Source organism: Oryctolagus cuniculus, chromosome 1 (genome assembly GCF_051225735.1).
Source record: "Oryctolagus cuniculus isolate XC-2025 breed Fujian yellow rabbit chromosome 1, ASM5122573v1, whole genome shotgun sequence".
Classification (NCBI taxonomy): Eukaryota; Metazoa; Chordata; class Mammalia; order Lagomorpha; family Leporidae; genus Oryctolagus; species Oryctolagus cuniculus.
This window is the reverse complement of record NC_142867.1, coordinates 137,107,843-137,117,594: the sequence shown is the minus strand read 5'-3', so window position 1 is coordinate 137,117,594 and position 9,752 is coordinate 137,107,843. Positions and strand designations below refer to the sequence as shown.

The following is a 9,752-nucleotide window of genomic DNA, read 5'->3' as shown; positions in this document are numbered from 1 at the left end:
CTGACTCAGCACTAGGCAGCAACTGATGGCAGAGAGAGATGGAAAAGGGCCTTGGGGTCAGTCAGGCCGTGCTCTGGTCCAGTCCCAGGAGAGACACATGTTATAGGAACAGTCTACTCAAAGGTGGTGTGATGGCTCTCACAGCTCCAACAGACATAGGTAAGAAAGGCAGGGCCAAGCTGATGCCCTCAAGGCTTGCCTGTCCTTAACCCAGGACCATGAGAAGGGCTGGCGCCCGAGGCTGGTCAGCACCTGATTTCTCACAGACTATTCCTTGTTCCTGGCCCAGGATTACAGATCCTGAGGCTGTGATTGTGAGTCCTTTTGCAAGGACTGGGAGATGAGGATCTAGGGAAGGGTGGGAGAATGGGGAAGCCTAGCCAAGAGGTGGGGTATTTCCTCTAAGAGCTGTGTGTTTAAACACAATAGTGGATTGCATGGATTGGCGGAAAAGCAGAGACAGGGCCCTGGTGTATCTGAGACATCAGCTCCCCATGACCATGCTCTGGTACCCAGTACATTCTGGGGTGGCATTTCAAAATTCCATAACAGCTCAGGGCATGAGGCAGAAGGGGACTAGTTGGTGGAGTTCATCCCACGTTTGCAGTCCTCATGGTAGAAAGACACCCAATGGGCCATGTTGGTTGTTCCACCTTGACCTTCAACATAAAGACAGGGGTAGCCCCAGATGTAGGTGAGGAACTCTTGAGAAGGGCATGCAGAGAACCCCAGCATCCAGGTGGTGGGGGAAGCTTCCTGACAGAGCAGGGCCCACGGATGGGCTGGACCAGGAAAAAGGCCTCCTAGAAGCATGCATGCTGACAAGTCCAACCCGTTGTCCCAGCCTCTCTATCCACCCTCCTTCACCACATGGCTCTAGGCTCCAGGCCCCAGACTAACTTTTCTGTCCTATCATTGAAGATCAACTGGTCAAAGTTGCTCTTGTGCTGCCATTCCTGCGTGGAAAGCCACAGGCCCTCCTCCAGTGGTGTGGTTGGCTTCCTCTGGGCCGGGATCCTCAGGACAGGGCTGTAATTCCTCAGGATCAGTCACAGTGCATCAACCCGCCCTGCTTCCCAAAACGAGTCAGCCAACATCCAGCCTCTGCTCCCATCTGACCTGTTTTCTGTCCCTGTCACATCCTTCTCCACTGGGGACTCTCAAGCCTCCAGGACACCCCCCTGTACATGGAACATCAATGTGATAATAGGCTATATTGGCCTCTTTGGCCTCTGAGGTCCAAACATGGCCCTGTGTGGGTTCCAGGCTATCTTCCTGTCTTCCTGGAAATCCCCAGAACAATGAGGGTGGGATGTTGGGATGTGTGTAAAGGTCTTCCCAGGTACCTTATCATAGCCCTCATGAGAGATCCCCAGGGCTATGGCCCTCTGTGTATGATAGGTGATAGGCAGGGATTGCTATGTGGGCTCAGAGACTGAAACCCAAACAATGACTCTTGTGATCCAAGGACCCCTCTGACCTTTGTTTTCTAAATGTTATCATGGAAATTATAAAAAAGCACAGATTGGCTGCACTCATAGGAGGATAAAGATCCAGAAAGGAAGAGGCCCTGAAACCATGTCACAGACTGTGGAGAACCAAGCTTCTCACAGCCCTCCCCTTGCCCTCAAGATCTTCCTTCATGCACCCTACACGGTCTGAACTCGCCCACCCATTAGTCCTCTCCACCCAGAACAGGCTCTGGGCCCCAGGGGAGGGTGCTCACATGAGGAAGCAGGACAGAGCTTCTGTGTCAGGGCTCTGCAGGAGTCTCCGGGCCAGGGCCTTGAAGTGCTGCCAGCGCTAGAAGTTCTCGTAGATGCTGGTGGAGTTGCAGGAGTTGTCTGGTGAGGCTTGGCCCTTGGGAGTAAGCAGGATGCGCTCCCTGTCTGCCCCTTGTGATGGTGGCCCATTGTTAACTGGGAAGACCATCGGGGCCAGCTGGGTAGCTGGTGGTGGAGCTGGAGGGAGGCCCAGAGGCCAGTCCCCCTGACTGACCTGGGTTCCCGCCATGGTAGGTGCAGGCACTGTTGCCTGCAGGGAAGACCCAGGCACTGCTATGGGAGCAGGGTTCTGCCCTGCCCCACAGAACCCCTCTGGGGCATTCAGGCTGATATGGGTTTGGTTGTAGACCAAGGTCTGAGAGTGGAGGGGCTCCACTGGCTGCCCTCCTGTCCTCAACTGGAGTAATAGGTGGACGTTCCCAGCCACATTGGGGCCGCAGCCACCATCTCCAGCCACCGCGGGCATCCTGGGGATGGCAGCAGGCAGTACGAGGCAGCTGCCTGGAGGGAATGCCACATTCAGGAGGGGCGGAGGGGGCTGCCCCCAGGGTGGCTGGGGTGCAGGGCCGTGAGTTGATTGGGGAAAGGGCAGCAGCATGACGAGAGACGGGGAGGTGCCTGGGTGCGGGATCATGGCTGTTCCCAGCCCTGGAGATGCTGTGGAGACAAAGGAGAGGGGTGAATGGAGCTGGGGAACCTACAGTCTGGAGGGAGACTCTCTGGTTCCCTGTTAGTCATTGGGGGGACATGGAGGGCCATTGGGATGGGGTAATGGTGCAGTTTGTAAATGTCCCTGAGTGAACTTCAGGCTCTGTTCTTCCAGTTGAGAAGTATCCACCAGAGCCCGTCCCCCTAGTTCACCAAGTGCACGACACCTGTCTCCCAGGGTGGAACACACAGCTCTCCCTGCCTTTGAGAGTCTCCCCAGGACATCCCTGTACCACCTGGCCAACCTCACAGCTGACTCCCTAGACTTAAACCAGGACTGACTCCTCAGCAGTTCTGCACCCCTCAGTACTCAACAGCAGGTCAGGAGAGTCCTGCAGAGGCAGTGCCTGCACCCCAAGGATCCAGATAAAGCCTGAAGGTTCATAATACTGTGCCCTCATCTCTTCGTAAGGTTTAATTAATGGGCACTTCTATAAAGAAACAACCCTTTCTTTTCACCCTAGCACAAGAAAATAAAAACACAGGACAGTAGTCTCTCCCCAGCAAGGGCTCTGCAAACTATGAGGATGATTTTGAAACTCCTGCTCAGTGGGCAGAGCTTCCCCTAAAAGGGCCACCTCCGAAACCACACGGCACATGTGGGCCGCCCCGGCTGCAGGGCCTTGGTGGTCCCTGTAGCTACTCAGGAAGCTGTTTCCAGGGAACGGGACTCTAATTAGATGTTGAATTTCCTGTGCTTGCCACAGCCAGTAATGGCTGCAGAGGGTTTGAAAAGGGCCAGGGGATGGTGAGTGACAATGCCGTCAGGGGATGTCTCCAAGAATTTCATAGTTACTAGCAGATCAGGTCAGAATTGGTTGAGGGAAATGGAGACCAGCTGGGATCCTTCTCCGTTATGCTCTCAATGGAGGAAAGTGGAGACCCAAGAAGAAGCAGATGTGAGCCAGGCAGCGGGTGGGACAATGTTGGCTGGAGCCAATCCTTGTCTAGAATCCACGTGCACCCTAGCCAATCACAATGTACACATGTACCTCCTGACTGGGACTCATCTTCACATTGAACAATAACCTTCCTAGGTGTCTGATACTCCGCTTCCTTTCCTGAAAGGGAAAACAGGTGGTTATTGTGGCAGAGTGGGTAAACTCCCGCTCGGGACACCTGCATCCCATGTCAGAGCGCTGATTCAAGTCCAGGCTACACTGCACTGCCAAGTGAGCTTTCTGCTAATGCTCCTGTGTTTATCCTCTCTGCAAGGTGCTCCGTGCAACCATGTCAAGGTGGGAGTTCAGGAGAATAAATGTGAACAATTTAAGCATGATCTTGGTGAATGAAAAAAATGACATGGAAGTGCGGCTTGTAAAAATTAAACGATTTTGAGACTTTTCTCAGGGCTTTGTTTTTATCAGGGGCAACCTTACGTGGTGTTCAAGCAATAACTTCATAATCCAGGGATGTTGATGCCAATTACTGTACTCAAACACTTGAAAGGCATGGTTCATTGTTGCAAAAATTATTCCTTCACTACCTAAGTGGCTCAGAGGTCAAGTGTTAATCAGAGAGGTAACAGAAGGTTTACATGAAAATATTAATGAGTTGATATTTATTGGAAATCTGTATATTGAATAAATTTAGCTTGTAGACTTAATGCCATATGACAGAACTTAGGAATGGAGTCAGAAGCCTGAACCTGTTTCCCAGGTCTAGAAGTCTGTGTCAGACTGTTCTTTACTGGAACCTCAGATGCGCTAGGAAGAAAGGACGTAGTATTTCTGGAAGGCATTCTCAAGAATCCAAGATCTGCAGTCCAAAGAGGACACAAGCGCTTGACCCAACTGCAGGAGACCTTGCTTTAGGGTGCAGTGCTGTGAAGTCTTTCACCGAGGGCTCAGGTGCATGGACGGCATGTTTGCACATAGAAACTCACGAGTGGTAGTTTCAGACGCGCTCGGTTAAAGGAGAGATGGTCACGGGGGCTCCAGAAGAGCGCATGAACCCGCCAGAGGGGCCTCGAGGGCTCCCCAGACCACTCAGCACTCGCTCTCCTGGCCGGCTTCCCAGAATCCCTCAGCGCGCTCCCCGCGGGCATGCGCTTGTCCTGGGGGGCGGGGTCTCGGCCTGTAGGCATCGCCCTTGGACGTCTCCCAGAGTCCGTTGCGGGAGGTCGCGTCCAGAAGCCGCGCAGGCGCAAGGAAGAGCGAGCGGCCAACGGTCGTCGCTCCAATGGCGGTGTCCCGGGTGGTAACCCAGGGGAAAGGTGGTGGATCCCCAGACCTGCCATGTTCCCAGCAGGTCCGGCTCTGGGGCGCTCGCACCCTCGGTCTGTGAGGACGCGCTGCCCTGTGCGGCCCGGCGCCCTCCGTGCGCAGCTCAGCGGCGCGAGCGTCTGCACCGCGGACTTGGGCCCGCGCTGCAGCCCGGCGCTCCCCGTGCTCCGGCGATGCCTGAACGTGACGTGAGGGGCCTTCATCCCGCAGGGGACCTCGGTGTGTCCCGTCACTGTCTCTTACACTCCTGATAAGGCAGAGGCTGGGCAGACTTCCCCGGGATTGGAAAGTCCCGAGCCTGTCCGGTACCGACAGGCTCGTGCTGGAACTGTCTCCAGTTCTTACGTACATCCTGAGCACTTGGGAATGTTGTGAGCAGACAGAACAAAGCAGTACTTGTGTTTTTCTTACAGTCGAGTCGTGTCAGTCATGCAAATGCCTCGGCTCATTTTAATAATTTTGTGTTCCTAATTCCTAGTTGGATGTCATGACTGACTTGTCAGCTTAGGTTGGCTTTTCGCCACTAATCAGATGCCCCAAATACTTTACTTCCCTGTGCACACACTGAAGGTTATGTCCAGAAACTTGCAGCGCCCCACTCTACCAAAAAGTTAAGCAGATCCATAGTGGCCATCTGCTTTTTTCCCTTGAGATCAGGAGGTCATCTACATATTGTAACAGAGTTCAGGTGCAGGGATATACCAGCTTGCAAGACATTGTTAAAAATTATCTTTTTAAAAAACTTGGCCAAAATGTTTTATGCCTCCATGAACCCTTGGGACAATACAGTCATCTATCTATCTATCTATCTATCTATCTATCTATCTATCTATTTTAACCATATGAGGATTTTCTTATTTGAAGGCAGAGAGGTTTTTATTCTTTGGATCCAATGAGCAGGCCCAGAAAACATCCTTTAAGTCAACCAACCTAAACAATTTGTGGTCATGGAAAATTTTACTGAGGAGGGTGGAAAGGTTGGGTACCACAGGGAGACAAACCTGTACAATTTAGGTTGATGGCTCTGTACTAGTCCTGTACTAGTCTATAAGACCCATCAGATTTATTTACTGGAAGAATTGGAGTGTTATCCAGGGACATACAGGGTTTTAGGCTGTAGTCCCTTTCTTCCTTCATTAGAAATAGGATGTTGTCTTTCATGAACTATTTCCCCTCGCTAATTTTTAGAGGCATACTTTTTAGCCCTCTATTTCCCTCTTCTGCCCATCCTGAGGTTCAATATGGGTTTTTTTTCCTCTAAGGAAATTCATTAGGACTGTTAGCTGTACAGTATCCACTGCAATCCCAGTCCTAATTTGATAATTCGATCTCAGCATATGAGGTTGAGTCCCACCTCCAGAACTTACAGGAAGGATCCTTCAATTTGTCCAACACTAATTATGCTCTTTGGTTGGCAGGTGAGGGAATACTAGGCTGCCCAGGAATGTACCAGGAACATTAAAAGATTGCATGTGAGTATTTTTGGTATTTTGTGTGTGAGACCCAACTGCTTATATTATTTGAGAGAGCCTGTGTGTAAGGTTTTCAATGTGTGTATATGGTCAGTGGGTTCTTTGCTCAAGTTTGTATTTAGGTGCATGCTTTGAGTGTATATATATATTTGTAGGAATTGTGTTTGGGAAGTCAGAGCAAGTAGGGCTTTGTCTGTAAAAATTTAGGTAGGAGTAGATATTTTATGCTTCAGGGTGTATGTGTATCCAGGATATACCTGGGTGTGTGTTTTGCAGAAAACACCGTGTGGATCTATTAGTATATTTCAGGTGCAAGAGCCCTGCTTGGAAAGCAGGCAGATTGTGTGCACATATTAATATGATATGATACTGGTGTGCTTGAGGTTGCTGATAGCAGCTTGGTGCATATCTCTTGCCACCTTCATGTTCATTGGCATAAGGTTGGTGTTTAAATTAGTCATAGTAGGATATTTATGCCAAGTAAACACCATGAATCAAAGCATTACTTCTAATTCCAATTCTTTTTAAACCATTCAAAACAATTGAAAGGGAGAGAGAGAGAATCCTTCCAAACTCCTTTGATGAGGCCAGCATCAGCTTAATTCCAAAACCAGAAAAAGATGAAGAAAGAGTACTATACTTAGGGATGAGATACAGGTAAAAGTCAGCAAGGAAGCAGTGTTTCTTTTCACACAAATGAAAAAGCATACAAGGAGGAGTGTAGGATGCTTGAGAGAGCCATACTCAATGAGGTTCAGGGCTGTCATATTTTATGATTTAGAGGCTTACTGGGTTGGGCTTATTTGAATATTCACAAGGGATGGAGTTTGGGGTGGGGTTTGAGTACTGCCTATTTCCTTACTCTTTGCAAAATTCAAAAGTGTCATGGTTTCAGGTTCATGATGGGAGTAGGAAAATCAGCCACAATGATTTTATTATAATGACACTGTAATGAGCTTAATTCCATAGTGGGGATACTGTCTGTAGCCACAGTGGTTATTTTTGACTGATGCTGCTTCTGGTTTCCTAGAAGCTGTGGTTTTTCTTAGCACGGAAAAGAGGTGGGGTTTTGGGCAGCACCATGGGCTACAGTGAGGTACTGGTGATGGGAGATCCTCCTTGCTCACTGCCTCCTTACCTACTGCAAATTTAAAGCAGTTACCACCTGCACTAATCATATTATTTGTGTTATTGCTCTCTCAGTTTCCACATCTGGGCAGGTCAGGGTACTAGAAATACTGGGAAAGTGTCACATTCAAAGGGAACTGTTTCCATACACTAACTCTAGGGGACCAATACCCAGTTTTCCTTTTGGAGCCTGTCTAGCATGAGTTAAGGTGATGGATAGGAGGAGCGTTAGCAGACTTTCTTGAGTTTCCTGGCAGTGTTTTATCTGAGCTTTTCTGAGGTATCTCCCTTTGGGGTCGTTTATTTCTTTCAGTCTTGCCAGCTGAGATATTCAAGTTGCATGTAATTTTCAACTTACCTTAAAGCCTGGAACACTTCAGCCACAACCTTTGAAACTATGTTTGTATAGTCCTGAGAAGACTGAATCTTGGAATCACTTCTCCTAGTGGACATCCCCAGCTTTTTCAGTTTGGCAAGGGAAGGATTTTACTCGCCCAGTGGAGTTATCTACAGAACATTGGGGAGGTATCTAAATTCCCCTGGAGCTCTAGGCATAACTGTGAAGTCTATTTGCTGTTCTTCTGAGGGAAGGTAAAAGTTCATCTGCACGTCTTTGTCTAGTGGGGGTTTGGGATACCTGTTCTTTACATTGTTTTCAAAGTGGTAAGTGCATTGTTTATACTATTTTATCAGGAATTCCCTTCATCCCTGGGCTTTAGATTACTTTAAGTAGCCAGGTATACATGGTATTTAGCATAATCATTGGAATAATGTGCATACTTATTGCCTTCCTGGCCTAACGTCCATTGTGTCCACCCTACCTGAGAAAGTGGTCCTTTGAAAACATTGTCCTTGGCTCCTTTGAGCCTGCCTGACAGTACTTAGGCTCATACTTCCAAAGGAGCAGGGAAGGAAGCAGAAGTAACTGGAGAGTCTCCTCTGCCAGAGCTGCCCATTTTCTAAAAACATCACCTAGGTTGTTCCCTCTTACTACTCAGAATCTCACTTTGGGTGTCCTCTGCATTGTACAACATCTGTTTCTTTAGGTTTTTCTCCACGATGTAGCAGACTGAGAATTTATTGTAGTTATTTTTGTTGCTAGCAGTTAGGAGCCTTCTTTCCAGATAGCCCTGTGTGCATGGACCCCTGAGAAGGCATACATGCAGTACTTACTGACTGTTAAAGTCTCCTGTGCCAGTGTCCTGGTTGTGGACATTGTTTCTGCCTGTTGTCCTGATGTCCCTGGAGGGAGACTCTTAGCTTCAAGAGTTCCATGTGAGAACACGATTGTGTATCCTATCCTTGCTGATCATTTACCATAAAATGGCTATCACCTACAAATGATATTTTTTCTGTGTAAGGTACAGGTTCATTTCTGAGATTTTTCAACCTTGATCGCAAGATTACTCCAGAACAATCATGTTCTAGGGGGTCCTGTGAGACTGGCAGCAATGTGGCAGGGTTTAGAGTCTTGACAGGGATTCAGAGTGATGACTGTAGTGTTTTAGCATTCGGCAACAAAACATGATACTGCCACCAGTATCTGGCCACCAGTCCATCAGTGGTGCCCATTTGTTTCTAGAAATTTGCCTTCTGTGTGTGTTCCAGGGAGTGAAGTGTAGTCCCACAGTTTCTCTACTTTTCTAATCAGCAAGTAGTAACAAACATAAATTGAAAGAATTGTTACCATTCATCTAGCCTTACAAAAGATGCTTAAGGATGTGCTACACACAAAAACACGGAAAGATAGCCATCACTATGAAAGAATATGAAGGCAGAAAATCTCCCAGTAGAAGTACAAAAAAAATCTGAAGTAAGCAATAGAAATTTCTATGGAAAAATGACAGGACCAAGTTGTTACTTATCAGTAATCACTTTGAATGTAAGTGGCCTTAATTCTTGAGGTAAAAGATACAGACTGGCTGAATGGATTGTAAAACAAGACCCATTTATTTGCTGCTTACAAGAAACACACATCACCAACAAAGATATACACAGACTGAAAGTGAAATTGAATCTGTAATAAAGACACTCCAAACAAAGAAAAGCCCAGGACTAGATGGCTTAACTGCTGAATTCTATCAGACATTTAAAGAACTAATTCCAGTTCTTCTCAAGCTATTCAAAACAATTAAAAGGGAGGGAATCCTCCCAAACTCCTTCTATGAAGTGTGCATCACTTTAATACCTAAACCTGAAGAAGATGCAACAGAGAAAGAGAACTATAAACCAATATCCCTGATGAGCATAGATGCAAAAACACTCAACAAAATATTAGCCAATCTAATCCAACAACACATCAGAAAGATCATTCACCCAGACCAAGTGGGATTTATCCCCGGAATGCAAGGATGATTCATGATTCAACATTCACAAATCAATCAATGTGATACATCACATTAACAAACTGAGGAACAAAAACCATATGATTATCT

General features: G+C 47.7%; 1 long non-coding RNA gene across 2 annotated transcripts in view; it reads left to right on the top strand.

The window, feature by feature from the left end:
• Positions 1–4,090: 4,090 nt before the first annotated feature.
• Positions 4,091–9,752, top strand: part of LOC149128654 (uncharacterized) — a 39,175-nt gene continuing 33,513 nt past the window's right edge. The window contains exons 1-3 of one of the 2 annotated variants that reach the window (XR_016222625.1): positions 4,091–4,936; positions 6,136–6,189; positions 7,631–8,633. This is a non-coding gene — a long non-coding RNA (uncharacterized LOC149128654). Of the gene's footprint in view, positions 4,937–6,135; positions 6,190–7,630; positions 8,634–9,752 lie in introns of those variants that run through there. The other variant, XR_016222626.1, reaches the window with a different exon arrangement.